Source organism: Dermacentor silvarum, chromosome 5 (assembly GCF_013339745.2).
Source record: "Dermacentor silvarum isolate Dsil-2018 chromosome 5, BIME_Dsil_1.4, whole genome shotgun sequence".
NCBI classification, from domain to species: domain Eukaryota; kingdom Metazoa; phylum Arthropoda; class Arachnida; order Ixodida; family Ixodidae; genus Dermacentor; species Dermacentor silvarum.
In genome coordinates, this window is record NC_051158.1 from 135,290,856 (window position 1) to 135,306,458 (window position 15,603).

General features: G+C 45.6%; 1 long non-coding RNA gene across 1 annotated transcript in view; it reads left to right on the forward strand.

Annotated features, from left to right (window-relative positions):
* LOC125946019 (uncharacterized) overlaps positions 1 to 15,603 on the forward strand; it is a 34,393-nt gene that overhangs the window by 295 nt on the left and 18,495 nt on the right. The window lies entirely within an intron of this gene.

The window sequence follows — 15,603 nt, forward strand, 5'->3', positions numbered from 1 at the left end:
TTGGTAAATTCGGCTGTATTTTATTTTGTGCTTGGGAGCACTACTCTGACGCTTTATTGCACAATCTTGCTTAACAATAATGGCCTCTACATACCCTTGATTTAGGATTTCCTTTTTACATAAAAATTGCTTTATTTACATCTTGTTATCACCCACGACATGCAGAACATTACAACAATAAGGCCTTATCAATCTTTTTCTCTTTTTTTTTCATGACACAAATCACTCAAAATGTAGACATCAGGACTATACGCCTTAAACACGAAACATACAGTCGGCTTTTCCGCATAACCTGTCGCGCAACGTGTGGCGGTTTGAGTTGCTGCATACAATGATTCTGGGCGTGCGAGCGGGTGGCGAGCTTGTACAGGACCAGCGACCCCACATGTATGCTCCTTCATATCAGCGTCAACGAGTACAAAACAAACGTCTTAAACGATACTCCTGCCTACACTACCAATGCCAATAACAGGATGTTCACTCGAGTGACAATCACTTTAGTATGGCACGCGATAGCAGTAGTAATGGGTTGTGCATTTGTATAAATATAAATGTAAAAGAAAGGCAGGGAAAGAAATTAGTACTGACCCAGGTAACGTTTGTGTCCTTAATGAGCCGGTAAGCCTAGCTCCTTTGTACATTAATACCGCTCTTAAATAAGTGAAATTGGTTACTATTTCCTATAGGAAACAAGTTTGCCAAGTTTTTGCCACTGTGAGTGGCAATTTAGGCGAGCGCATAGGCTGCAGGTGTTGTCGACTCAGCGAAAGAACCGGCGCGAAATCTCTGCGGCAGGGGTTTGTCAAGGGCTGGGGACATACGAGGTCTGTTAGAAAAGTATCCGACCTTTGGCCGAAGAAAAAAAAACTGGCATAACTGGAGCGTTGGAAACCTAATCACCCTCAAAGCAGTCTCCTTGGGACTCCACACACTTCTCCCAGCGGTGCTGCCATTGTTAGAAGCATTCCGAAAAGGCCTCTTTCGGAATGGAGTTAGCTCAGCTGTCGTTGCAGCCATAATGTCCTCTCTTGTCTGAAACCGCGCTCCTTTCAATGGCCTCTTGATTTTGGGAAACCGCCAGAAGTCGCAGGGGGCCATATCAGGAAAGTAAGGAGCCTGTTGAACTACGGGAGTATGGTTTTTCGCCAAAGAAGTCTGAATCAAGTGCGAGGAATGTGCAGGAGCATTGTCGTGATGGATGCGCCAATTTCCTGTTGACCACAACTCCGGTCTCTTGCGCCGCACACGTAGGCGACGGAGAAGATCCCTGTAGCACTCTTTGGTGATTGACCCTGTGGTGCGTACTCGGGGTGCACCACACCGCGGGAGTCAAAGAAAGCAGTCAGCATCACTTTGACGTTGCTGCGCACTTGGCGGGCCTTCTTTGGTCTTGGTGAGGTGGAATGCTTCCACTGTGACGACTGGGATTTGGTTTCCGGATCGTACCCGTGCACCTAAGACTCGTCACCAGTGATTATGGTGTTCATGAAGTCGGGGTCACTGTTTATGGAATCGAGCGTTTCCTGTGAGACTTCAACACGAAGTTGCTTTTGCTCCACCTTGAGCAACTTCGGTACGAATTTCGTCACAACTCTCTTCATGGCCAAATCTTCGATCGTAATGGAATGTGCAGAAAAAGGGCTGATGCCCCCCTCTTCCGCATTTAGTGATAAAAAATAAGGTCGGATACTTTTCTAACAGACCTCGTATGATCGCTTTAGACGTTCTACGTACGTCAATATCAAGGGAGTTGGTCGTTCACCCGGCTTTCGATCTCATGTCGCATCCTGTAGAATGTTGGATATCACTCTGTGTCTCCTGCTTTAGATTTTTGTCGGTAAACAGCTTTTCTACCTTTTTATTTATCAAAACAAATAAAAAAAATAAAATCATTGTGTTCTTCCTCCGGAAACTGTGCAGTCGCTTTAGAGGGAAGCATAAATGGAGCGCTCGGGATCAACTTTGACCACCTGAGATCATTGAACGTGCACGGAACTCGAGCGCTTTTGCCTTCCGCCTCCATCGGCATATAGCCACCGCCGAAGGATATCAAACCTGCTCAGCAGTATAACGCTGTAGCCGGTGAACCACCGGGTCATGTCAAATAAAACAATACGCACGCCAATGCGTTAACTTCAAGCGATACAAAACACATTGTTTGACGTCTTGAGTCACCAAAACTCGCCTTCGTAACTTTCGCCCTCAGAGAGACATAACGCTGCAATATGATAACATTTTCTTCATGCGAGCGCTACTACATTTCAAAATTAGTTAAGCGGCCTTTCTAACTTCTTACTAGGTAAATTTCTACAGACACTGTTTTAATTGGCATCACTAGCTTCTGATAAAGCGCCATGCTGTCATTCACAGGACAATCATGCCGCAAATGCCACGGCATCGGTTGTGCTGACACCGCACAACAATAAGAGCTTTACCGCCACCTGTCCCTTGACATATTCACTCTTACCTACACTCTAGCAAAAAGTTTTGCCCTACAATATTTATCAATGGGTCACAGCTTTCGTAGCCTTTGATAGATATTTATCTGCATTCGTTCATTTGTGCTATGAATTTCCTACTGCTTCTGAATTCTCAGGAATCATTATTGCGACTCAATTTTCTTTTCCTGCAGGTTACAAGAAATACGGATGATTGGAAGGCAAGTTACCTTTCCTTCAAACAAACACGGCCCCCCACGGAAAAAAACTTATTTGGGGGCGCTACGCTCCAACTATAATAAAATCGACGAAGAAAATGGTTAAAATCTTTCTTTTTGAAATTTCTCTTTAGATTGAGCGTGCAGGGCTTTGGCCTACTGGTCTTGCGAAGATTTTGCCTTTTCTCTTTCCTTGCAATCTGCGGGTCACAGTAATATTCAAAGTCGAAGGTTTTAACAGCGAACCTGTGGAAGTCAGCCGTAATTCCTGGATCGTGGTGTGTATCAAGACACTATGAAAAAAATAAAAGAAAATAAACTTTCGTGGCGAGGTTGGATTCATACCCGTGTCCCAAGGCGAGTGTTGTAACCACTAGGCTATACAGCTTTTTTTGAACTGGTATAAAGTCAACCACGTAATGAAAAATTCATAATTTTACATCTGTTTCATATGTAGCAAGCATTGCATACGGGGCACCCAATCGGGTACACACTTTTTCACTTTTTTCATTTCGAGAAATGAAATGAGGCTCGCGAAAGTACTCCATAGCAGGGCGAGCATCAACGTCTGCTTGGCGAACAGGCATCATAGCATTCGAGGAACACGTGTTCAATCGTTTCAGGTTTGCGGCACAAGAAACAGTGGTCACCCCACGGAACGAAGAATCCCTTATCAGAAAGCCGTCTTAACTGGCAAAATGCCTGCATGTAGTTTAAAGAAAGTTTTCTCCCCAGGACGTACAGGCATGCTTTTTACACGTTTCAGCACTTTCCGCCATCTTCCTCCAGAGGAATGAGTCCGGTACAATGGAATTGGGAGAACAATATCTCATAAATCATTATACAATTTTTTACGGCACACTGCACTTACATATTCAATCGAGAAACAGGCCTCCAGGAAGCGGCACGACTCAATCTCTTTAAGGTAACCCTGTAGTCGACCTTCCATTTTATTGGAAGAGATGACAAACTTGGGCAAAGCACTGACCAGTCGTACTTGGCAAGCTGTGTGCAGGAAAGGATCCTGATCATCTCTAAGGTACAAAAAGGATTCACAAGCTGTTTCAGAAATAAATGTGATAAACTTAAGCCCCCATCACGAACCCACCAAAAAAGGTTCGCCCGACTTGTTAGTTCCCATGTCGATCCCCATATAAACACAGCAAAAAGTCGATGAAGTCTTTGGACATTCGGTCGAGAACAGTAGAGAACTTGCAACATGTACCACAATTTACTAATGAAAAACAAATCGCAAACCGTAGCACGAGAAAAGATAGATAAATCTCTGTCCTTCCATTTCTCGGCCTTTTCTCGGATTTCTTCTGTCTGTCTCCGCCAATAAGGATCACAGTCGGTGTAATGTTCTAAGGTTGCGCCTAAATACTTGACCGGGGTCGTAACCCACTGCACATTTAGGAAAAACTGTGGCGTGAGGTCCTAATCGCCCTGCCAAAAACCAAGACATTTTCCCTAATTGACTGAAGTGCCGCTTACTTCACAAAAGCGTTTTACAATGGCAATAACCTCCGCTAAACTTTCGAGATTTGAACAAAAAACACCTATATCGTCTGCTTAGGCCAGAACGCGTACTTCAGATGCAGGTAGCCTGAAGCCACTAATTATGAGAGTGGCTTGTTGGGCTAGTTGGTACATGGTTATACTTGGAGAATGCCAGCAAACTTGGAAGTAGAAAAAGTCGAGAAGAAGACATAGACAAAGTGACAGGAAGGTGGCTGGACTAACAACTGAACTTCATACATGAAAACGACGTCCCCCAAGTCCGCACTGAACATGCGCAAGGCACAATATAACATAAATACGGTCATCATCCTATCTATTCACGTCTACACTGATCAAGAAATAAACACTCTTTCTTGGTAAGGAACACAGATGGCGCGCTTACACACTTCTCGGGCCCTAGTTTATAGATTTGATAGGCTTCAATGAACTGTCTTTCCTGCTGAGTGTTAGCCTTCCCCAAGATTGAAACTTCACTGAAGACGGGATTACAACCGCACTCCTTACAATGTAGCGGAAGATTACCTCCTGTGCCTGTAGGTATCAGATTCGCATGCTCACGCATCCGATCATTCACACAGCGACCGGTTTGTCCTATGTAATCTCTACCACATTTCAGGGGAATACTGTACACTACACATGTGTCGCACGTGCGGTGCTTCGCGACATGCTTGGTATTGCACGTACTCTTTCGCGAACTGTGCTGCGAGACCTTCATGCACAGTTTTGAAAGCTTACAAGGCGAGGAACAAACCAATATGACGTCGTTTCTTGCCGCAACCTTTTTCAATCTGTGTGAAATGCCATGTACATACGGCATAACCACCAAGTTCTTTTTTATTTTGTCTCGTACTTCGCGATCCCCTCTGTTTTTCATTTTCGAACGCTTGTGCACAGATTCAGCCACTGCAGTGATCAAAGTCCTTGGCTAGCCTGCCACTAACAGTCTCCTCTCTTGCTGGGAGGCACTGTCTTGCATTAAGTGCGTACAACTCTTTTCCACCGCATTCGACAAGCACAAAAAGGCTATGCCACGCTTGATCAGTTTCGAGTGAGCGGATTGATACGGTAGCAACGTCTTTTTAGTTCTAGGACTATAAGCCCAGCAAATGTGACCTTGAGTATGAAAGGTTAGAGTCAAATCTAAAAAGCTGATGGAATTTAGAATTAGATATTTGAAAAACCTGATAGATTTTAGAGTCAAATCTAAGAACCTGATGAACGCATTTTCTTGTTCCTTGGGCTCTTTCCTAGATCGGTTTCCTTCTACAATCCGTACTAACGTGTGTGTGGACGGCATAGTTTACTACACGATCAAGGCACGGTACCTTTCCAAGTGCATCAAGAACGGTGTTCCCCCTGGTGATGTCATCGCGCTATTCGGAACACTTCCGCCTTCGGAGGGACATTGGAAGAGGATTTCGAAGATTCTAATTTCGGAGACATGGAGACAAGTCAGGCACTGGCAAGATTAGTTCAGGTTGACGTGCCTTCAAGGTCACGATTGCAGTTTGGGACCAGCTCTATTGCGTCAACACATCCACCGAGCTGGATGTGTTGACGCAACAAGGATGAAGCCTTTTGGCGTGACGTGGTTCGTCATGTTCCGAAGCGGAGCAAGGTAAGCCCGAATACCGGACGGGTGGTCTACCTCGACGACGCTTCGGTTCTAGCTGGAGTGCACGACCTGCTGGTCAAGGGACCCAAGTTCGCCTTGGCACCGAGTTTGCGTGGTCACCAGCTTCTAGCCACTGTCCGGGAGATATCACGAAAAGCGCCTTCCGAGGAGAAGGAAAGGTGCCTATCAGAAGGTATTGAACAACTTCGGAATCCAGGAACATCTCGTGGTCCCTCGGAAAAGCTCATGCGGCCTGTTGTACGTTTCTGCGTTGATAATGACCTTGTAATCCTACAGTCTGATAAGGAAGGCGGGTTTGTTATCCTCCCGAATACTCCGTAGAGTAAGAAAGCCAAAGAAGCTTTGAACAAAAACTTCAAGGTAGTTTGCGTAAAACCAGAAAAAGTGAAAAAAAGGGCTTTGGAACTTCTAAAGAGGCTTAACCTGTGGTTGTTGGAAAAGACTGTTAAGAAGAGCAACGCTGATGTGCTTTCCGCATTTTTCACAGTGAAAACGCACAAGCCTGTCTGCCCTATGCGAACCATAGTGACAGAAGAAGGCTCGTGGCAGAAACCTGTTGGAAGGTTCTTGCAACGTTCCTTGAATACACTTGCTACTGAGGACCCTTTCGGCATTGACAGTTCAAACGTAGTGATCGACGCCTTGAGATCGGGAGTGCTAACAGCGAACACGGCCTTTTCTGTGGACATTGAAGAACTCTAATATTCTATTCCCCTTGAAGAACTGTTTGTGGCAGTGCGGAAGCTATTGAATGCCAGGGGGAGACTTCTTTTCAAAGTTGTTGCGGCCTCTCGAATGAGAGTTTTATGGAACTTTTATCTTTTTACTTGTCGGCAACTTTTGTTAAATTCGATGGCAAGGTGTTTTTACAGAATGGCATATGTATTGGGTCAAGTGTTGCGCCGGTACTGTGCGGTATTTTCTTAGCGAAATTTGACAAGTCTCTTTCTGATGCCATTACCGATTACCGTGTTGCTCGTATTTTTAGGTATGTTGATGATTTCCTCGTTCTCTTAAATATCGGACGAAGTGGTTGTCTCACTGACATCATTTGAAGCATCCTATCAGTTTTTCAGCATTGCTCTCGACATCTTAGCTTCACCCACGAAGCACCACAAGAAAATTCCATCAGGTTTTTAGATTTGACTCTAACCTTTCATACTCAAGGTCACATTTGCTGGGCTTATAGTCCTAGAACTAAAAAGACGTTGCTACCGTATCAATCCGCTCACTCTAAACTGATCAAGCGTGGCATAGCCTTTTTGTGCTTGTCGAATGCGGTGGAAAAGAGTTGTACGCATTTAATGCAGGACAGTGCCTCCCAGCCAGAGATGAGACTGTTAGTGGCAGGCTATCCAAGGACTTTGATCACTGCAGTGGCTGAATCTGTGCACAAGCGTTTGAAAATGAAAAACAAAGGGGATCGCGAAGTACGAGACAAAATAAAAAAGAACTTGGTGGTTATGCCGTATGTACATGGCATTTCACACAGATTGAAAAAGGTTGCGGCAAGAGACGACGTCAGATTGGTTTGTTCCGCGCCTTGTAAGCTTTCAAAACTGTGCATGAAGGTCTCGCAGCACAGTTCGCGAAAGAGTACGTGCAATACCAAGCATGTCGCGAAGCACCGCACGTGCGACACATGTGTAATGTACAGTATTCCCCTGAAATGTGGTAGAGATTACATAGGACAAACCGGTCGCTGTGTGAATGATCGGATGCGTGAGCATGCGAATCTGATACCTACAGGTACAGGAGGTAATCATCCGCTACATTGTAAGGAGAGTGGTTGTAATCCCATCTTCAGTGAAGTTTCAATCTTGGGGAAGGCTAAGACTCAGCAGGAAAGAGAGTTGATTGAAGCCTATCAAATCTATAAACTAGGGCCCGAGAAGTGTGTAAGCGCGCCATCTGTGTTCCTTACCAAGAAAGAGTTTTTATTTCTTGATCAGTGTAGACGTGTATAGATAAGATGATGACCGTATTTATGTTATGTTTTGCTTTGCGCATGTTCAGTGCGGACTTGGGGGACGTCGTTTTCATGTATGAAGTTGAGTTGTTAGTCCAGCCACCTTCCTGTCACTTTGTCTATGTCTTCTTCTCGATTTTTTCTACTTCCAAGTTTGCTGGCATTTTCTAAGTATAACCACTAATTATACAGCGGTTTATAATAGGCAAAAGCTTTCATAGACAAAAGCATTAATAGGCAAGAGCTTTTTATAAAGGCAAAAGCTTTCAATAAACATGCAAAAAAGGAGAGGGGAAATAGGACATCCTTGGCGAACTGAGCGCCGCCCTTGGATGAGATTTCCAACTTCTTTGTTAACAACGAGCCTAGTATTACAACCACTGTACGCCATACGAACAGCTTCTGTTATTACTGTACCAACATTTGCTTGTCCTAAGACAGGTATAAGAAAGTCATGTAGCACGCGGTCAAAGACCTTCTCAAGATCGATCTGGAGCATCGTGACTCTGCACCCTTGATGATGTCGCAACACTCTAATACACACCTCGCTGTGTGAATGTTGGTAAAGATGCTTCTGCCCTTTATTCCACATGTTTGATGCGGGCGGCCCACTATTTGTTTTATTACGCTTTGCAACCTTCTAGCCACTATTTTCATAAAAATTTTATAATCTACATTTGTCAGACTGATAGGACGACAGGGTGATACCTTCCGAAGTTTGATAGAATCGTTGGTTTTAGGAATAAAAATGGTATGGGAAGTGAGAAATGATGGAGGCAGAGATTTAAACTCAAAGGCCTCATTGAATAAGCGCCCCAATATTGGAGATATTTCTCGCTTGAAGGTCTTATAAAAAGTTGTCGCAGTTTCACCCGAAAGGCGAAGCATCAATTGCGATAGCAACTTAGTAGAGAGCTATACGAAGTAAGGATAGTAGTTTTATCCGCTGTACAAACTTGGACATGCAGCAGCACCGGCAACACACCGCACTGTTGTCGACGCCGTCGGCGTTTTGCCCGCGTTCGCACAAAATGCGTGCGGCGTTGGTGACTGTTGCCGGAGCCTCTGATATAAATAGGCACTTGGTGCCGCAGCTAAACGTCGTCTCCCTTCCCTGCCCCCCCCCCCCCCCCCACGGCCTTTCGTGCGTCAGAAGAAGGCGCGTTTGCTCTTCATATATGGTGATTGTAAAGGAAGAAAGAGACGCCTACTTCTGCAGCCCTTAAGGGAGCACGGCACAGAACGCGCGTTTGTTCTCCGCCGTGCGTTCACTCCCCGTGAAAGCGCGCGTCCCTCGCGCCCTTTCACTCGCACATACAGCGTTCGGCGGCGCGCGGCGACGATTTCATCTCCATTGACGTCATACGGAACCTCACGGCGACGGCGACGGCGACGGCGACGGCAACGGCGACGGCGACGCCGACGGCAGAAATGTGCTTTGGAGTGTCCATATAATTGCTATCGCAATAATATAAAAAGCCGCACTTAGGCCGTCAGGGCCAGGGGACTTCCCGGGATTTATGTCTTCGATTGCTTTCTCTACCTCTCCTACCGAGATTGACAGTTCCAATTGATCCTTTGTTTCGTCATCTAATTGTGGCATGAAAGACAAAAATTCACTTTTGAAGTGGTCGCTATCTACCGTACCTAAAGAAAGCAGAGCACTATAATACTCGTCAAAGGCTTTCTCCATCTCGTCTTTCGCACTTGTCAAGGCACCGCCAATATTTCTGCAATTATATTACGTTGCGCGTAACTTTTTTCCGTCCCTAGTGCACGCTTTGTAGGCCTTTCGGCCTTTACTGTTTTCTCTGCTTTCGCTCTTATAATTGCACCCCGAAATCTTTCCATGTCTAACAACTCCAATTTTTTTTTCACCACAAGGATATCTCCCTTAAAAGTTCCAGGTGTTAGACCCTCTTCTTTGCCAGAGTTTGCAAGTTCGAACGTAACAGTCTCTCATGAATACGTTCTTCATGTTTAAGTATGCTGTTTCTTTCTACAGCTATCGTTTTAATTTTTTGTTTAAATGTTTCCCATTTCGGCCCAACTTCTGAGTTATTGTCACGGCACAGTTCTTGTATGCCCTCATGTACTAATGTTTTGAAAACATCGTCATCAAGTAGTTTATTATTTTTTCCATGAAATATCCCAGTTAAATTTGCCCTTTCTTTTTTTGCTGCAAATGCTAAACATCACGAGGCAATGGTCAGCGAAGGAGAGAGGGATTACGAAATAATCCTTGCACAGAGGCACAATATCCAACGACACATATGTACAATCTAAGCGTGCGTGACTAGAACCTTGAAAATGCGTGAATTGGACATTATGCCCACTGGTAATACTGACACGTATACATGTTTATATTTCACCGGTGGTCACTTTCCACCGGCTAACAAATGTTAAACGTTATCGCTCGGCGCAGGTCGCGCCTGCATCAGAAGCTTCTCGAACGTTCCGTCGTCTGTGGTCACCGACGCTCATGTAATCTGATTGTATGAGCGACGCGGATTGTCTAGAACTTTCTGGAAGACACGCGGGCAGCAGGGATTAATCTGGAACCTTCGATGACTCATGTAGAAAAGTCGACGCGTTTCGCCGCAGATCAGATTTCGACGATCGCCGACTGTGTTCGCCGCTATCGTTGTACTTCGAGTGCACCTTGCTTTTGTGGGCACAGGTTCGCCCAATAAAGTCCGTTACGCCATTCACAGTTTTACGACTGTTCTCATCACTGTCACTACTACGTGACAATGCATTCTCCCACATCTTCAAGAGCGAAGTCGTTGGTGATATCCAATCTCAATCTTATCGTCCTAGTCTCGATCACGATGCGGCGTAGTACTCGTTTTGTCTCGTGCTGAGCACACACAATTAAAATCGCCGATAAGGATGAGTATAATATCAGTATTACAATACTCACTAGTGCGGCATAAAAAATCTAGACACTGTGCAACGTCAGTTGGAGCATACAAACCACGCACCATTCATTGCCAGCAAAAACGAAGTCACAAACTACAAAGCTGCCTGATGGACAGCTTATAACAGACTGTATAACAATCCCTAAGCAACTACGCACAAATAATACACACCCTCCTGACGTCCCCACCGCATGACTGACGCACACATTATAATGCGCCGAGAACGGGCGTAACATGCCGTCGGTCTGGTTCTCGCCTTGAACTTTCGTTTCCTGCACTGCGATTATATCTCATTCTTGTTCTATCGCAATACGATACAGCTGATTTTGCCTTCTTTTAGTCTGTAATCCACGTACATTAATTGTTCCTACGCACAGGGACCTTTTAAACGGCACAATTTTCCTGCCGGCCGAGACCGCCGGCCAGACGCCCTCATTTCCCACATCGACGCTTTGTGCAGTCGCCATAGTGGCGTCTAAGAGTACGCTTGCGCAATATGCATTTATGCGAACCATATGATTGCGTTCGAGCGTCGTCGTCTTCGTCCATAGCTGGTGCGTTCGTACGCTCGTGCTCTTCGAGGTGAAGAGGTTTTGCGCGCTATTAGAGCGAGAGAGAGAGAGAAACACATACACGGAGCGGATCTGCTGCAACGAGTTGTCGGCATTGCAACGCGGTGTCGGTGTTGCAAGCTGCACTATGCAGCGCAGTGACGGCTGTAAGTCCGAGACGCGCGAAAACAAATTATCATCATGAGCCATAAGACGAAAAGTTCGCGCGCACTTTCGGAAAATGCTGGGATAAGATCGCCCAGCTTCGCTGTTTCAAGAGTTGTGAAGCCGAGTGCAAGGCTAAACGTTTTTTTTTTTTTCGACAACAGTGCATAAAAAGTACAGTTGCCTGGAGCACAGACAAAAAGCACAAAGTAGGCTTGACGGGGTCTGTACCCCCTAAAAAATTTCACATTGGTAACATTAACGATTGCAGCATTTGCACAATAACTACACAGTGGAAAGAAAGTACGTGTTATAAGGGGAAAAAATTACACCATCTTCCCGTAGGGGAACCCTGAGTAGTATGCGAAGCAGCCTTGGGGTCGACCCAAGGTAGTTTTATCAGCTGTATAAACTTGGACATGCAGCAGCACCAGCAACGCGCAGAACTGTTGTCGTCGCCATCGGGGTTTGGCCCGCGTTCGCCCCGAACGCGCTCGGCGTTGGTGACTGTTGCCGGTGCCTCTGGGGTGCGTATACCGTCGCGCCTCTAACCTAAGCTGTTTTCCGTTATCGCGCGCGGAGCCGCAGGTGTTGCCATTCTTTGCGCAATCCGGTGAGGAGAGGAGGGGGAGGAGGTAAGAGAGGAGGGGAAGGAAGATGCGCATGCGCAGTATGGGTGTGGACGCCGCACGGCGGATGGATGGATTGATGGAGGGAGGGAGTGACATAGCCCCGACCATAAGATGCTTCGCATCTAATAAACACGCACACAAGGCAATTACATCATATCGAAATAAAAGCAAAACGAAAGTGCATGGTATTAAAATAATGAAAAGTGTTGCCTGTTTAGGAGAAATGCCAATCTGCAAAGCATCGTTTGGTCACCGTATTGCGTTCGTGAGGCGGAAATGTGCTAGATTTCTTGGTGACGTGTGTTGTATGTGATATAGCGTTCCACGCGACAAGCTAATGTCTCGAGATAGCCTGAGTTTCCCTTTCACAGCCTGTTTAGGAGCAAATAATTGAAAAAAATTGGCCCACGTAGCTTGCACTGGTGGCGCAATGCTAAAGAGACAGCGGCGCTGATGGGCACCTAGCTATTCCTGGTTTTTGTGCTAGGCTAAGCACTACCAAGTCATCCATAGCATTTCCCGGAATTTATTGATTATTGATCAATTATCAATTAGCTATTGATTGGCTATCGATGACTGACTAAGCTTAAGTAATCCCAACTATGCTTAGCTAGACTTAGCCAGGCTCAGTTTCGGTAGTTCACAGGGGTATGTGCCACTGCGCTTGAACCGTTTCTGCTACTGCCCCGATCCACATTTTTGTGTGTGTGTGGATGACTAACGGAATAACAGCCGGCTTAAACAGCTCCGCTGTTAACATCATGCAACTTTTTGGTTCCAAGAGAAGCAAAGAGAGGCTCAGTGCGAGCGTCGAAACTAGAATAGTTATTGCACTCACTGCTTTCTTTTCCAACAAAAAAAAACTAACAAGTTTTCATTATATTGTACTTAGTTGTTGTAGACCAAACCAGGGGCAAGTACGTGATATTTCCGATATACGTGAAATACGTGATAGTACGTATTACATGATAGTACATGATAGCACGTAATATACGTGATCGTAGGTGATATTTCTACTTTTGCGGTATTTATTATGGGCTTGCGTAATGCGATCTTCAGGGAATTGTTTTCAGGAAATTGGTCGATGGACGTTGGTCCATGCTCTTATTTGCCTCCACACATTTGTAATGATCTTTGGGTTCCCACACTTTGCCTTTTTTGATCGGCCTATGAAAACGAGTTGCTGCTATGAAACATCTCTAGTTCCCTGCTTGCAGCAATACGGAGTCACTTGCTAAATATTATGTAATGCGCAGCGAAGGAAACATGCAGGACAGAACGCAAACCCCTTATTGGTGGCGATATGCCTTACGCAGATAAGGGAACCGAGGGGGGCGATTTTTATTAATCATATCATAAGAAACCAACAAACAATGACACCAAGAAAAACATAGGGGAAATTACTTACTAATTGAATTCAAGAAATGATAAATTAAGGAAATTGAAAATGGATGAAAGAACAACAGTCCGCAGGTGGGGAACGAACCCACGTCTTCGCATTACGTGTTCGATGCTCTCACCGTTAAGCTTCCACGGCGCCGCTTTCCCATCCACTTTCTGGGGTATTCATGTTTTTAACAACTAGAACTAACTCTGGGAGTGTTAGCCAGCGCCACCACTCACAAACCTAGGCGGCGGATGTGGAACATCCTTTCAGCCGCAGGCGTCACGAGTGTGTGATCTTTTTGGGTGAAGGCAACTGGTCAATAAACCAACACATGTTACCATAATAAAAGTCGGGCCCTTCGGCTCCCTTTCTTCTCGTTCATTACATACCGAGGGCTCGAATCCGGCAATATTGATGCCTTCAGGGAGCAGGCGTGGGTGTATTTACCAGTTGCCTTCACCCAAAAAGATCACGTACTCGTGACGCTTCCGGCAGAAAGGATGTTCCACATTCGCCGACTATATTTGTGAGTGCTGGCGCTTGCTAACACTCCCAGGGTTAGTTCTAGTTGTAAGACATAAATACCCCAGAAAGTGGAATGGAAAACGGCGCTACGGTAGCTCAATGGTGAGAGCATCGCACGCGTAATGCGAAGACGTCGGTTCGTTCCCCACCGGCGGCCAGTTGTTTTCATCCATTTCATTTTCATTAATTTATCATTTATTTAATTGAATTAGAAAGTACAAGTAATTTACTATATGTTTTCCTTGGTGTCATGGTTTGTTGGCTTCTTATGATATGATTAATAAAAATCGGGCGCCTCGGTTGCCTTTCTTCTCGTTCATTACATAACGAGGCCTCGAATCCGGCACCATTGATGCCTTCAGGTAGCATATGTGGGTTTACTGACCAGTTGCCTTCACCCAAAAAAATCACGCACTCATGACGGCTGCGGCTGAAAGGATGTTCCACATCCGCCGCCTAGGTTTGTGAGTGGCGGCGCTTGCTAACACTCCCAGAGTTAGTTCTAGTTGAGAGACATAAATACCATAGCGTAGCGCAATGGTGAGAGCATCGCACACGTAATGCGAAGACGTCGGTTCTTTCCCCACCTGCGGCCAGTTGCTTTTTCATTCATTTTCATTAATTTATCATTTCTTTATTTCAATTAGTAAGTAATTTCCCCTGTGCTTTCCCTGGTGTCATTGTTTGTTGGCTTCTTATGTTACGCAGATAAAAGAAGACCAGCATACAAAGCCTCACAAATGTTGAATGGAGACCTCCTAGAGCTGACAGACACAGACGAAGTCCAAAAGCTAGCCTATGTAACGAGTATTGGTGATCTTAAAGTCTATATTTCAGCGCGTCACTCCGTGAACACTAGCAGGGGCGTAATGCATGAAGATTTCGTTAACTACAATGATGATCTCCTCGAAGAACAAAATCTCGCCAAATACGAAAAAGCGTCATGCGACCAAGTGACCAAGAAATCCACACGGGACACGTTCTACTTGCCGTTGGCACCAACCTACTGCCTGGCTCACTTGATGCAGGTACGTGAAAATAAAACCATATATCCAGAACTCGAACCACTGCTTCAAGGCTGATTGGACCTGCATCACACTCATACAAAGGTAAAGCAACTTGCACGAAGTGTAGTGAAATTGATCACCCTTTCGACAGCTATAAATCTCCCCCAGATTGCGTCAACCGCAAAGGAGATAATCCGGCTTACTCGTGATCTAGCCTCTGCGTAAAAAAAAAACTATAAAAACTGCTGTCTCTCCTGTTATCGAGAGTAGATGCAAGCATGAAATGGCTACCGGCAAAGCAGATGGGTGGAGGATGATACTAGCCACAATCTTAAGATAGGCGTAGTGCATGTTCGCAACGGCACACCACACCATACCGCAGCACGTCATCCTCTACACTAGTCCATATAGACGCTGCCCAGCTAGCAGAATAAAACCGGCTGAAGGCGGCGCGAAAGGCATAGAAAGACGCCAGGGAGACAGAGCGCACTGCCCAGGTAGATGTAAAGCGCCTGAAGGAGGCAGCACGCAGCGTGGCGCTATCTCTCGAGGCGACTCAAAACCCGCGCCGCGGAACTCACGGACCGCTGGCGGTTAAAAAAGCGCAGGCAACCCAGTCTCAGCTCCAAAAGA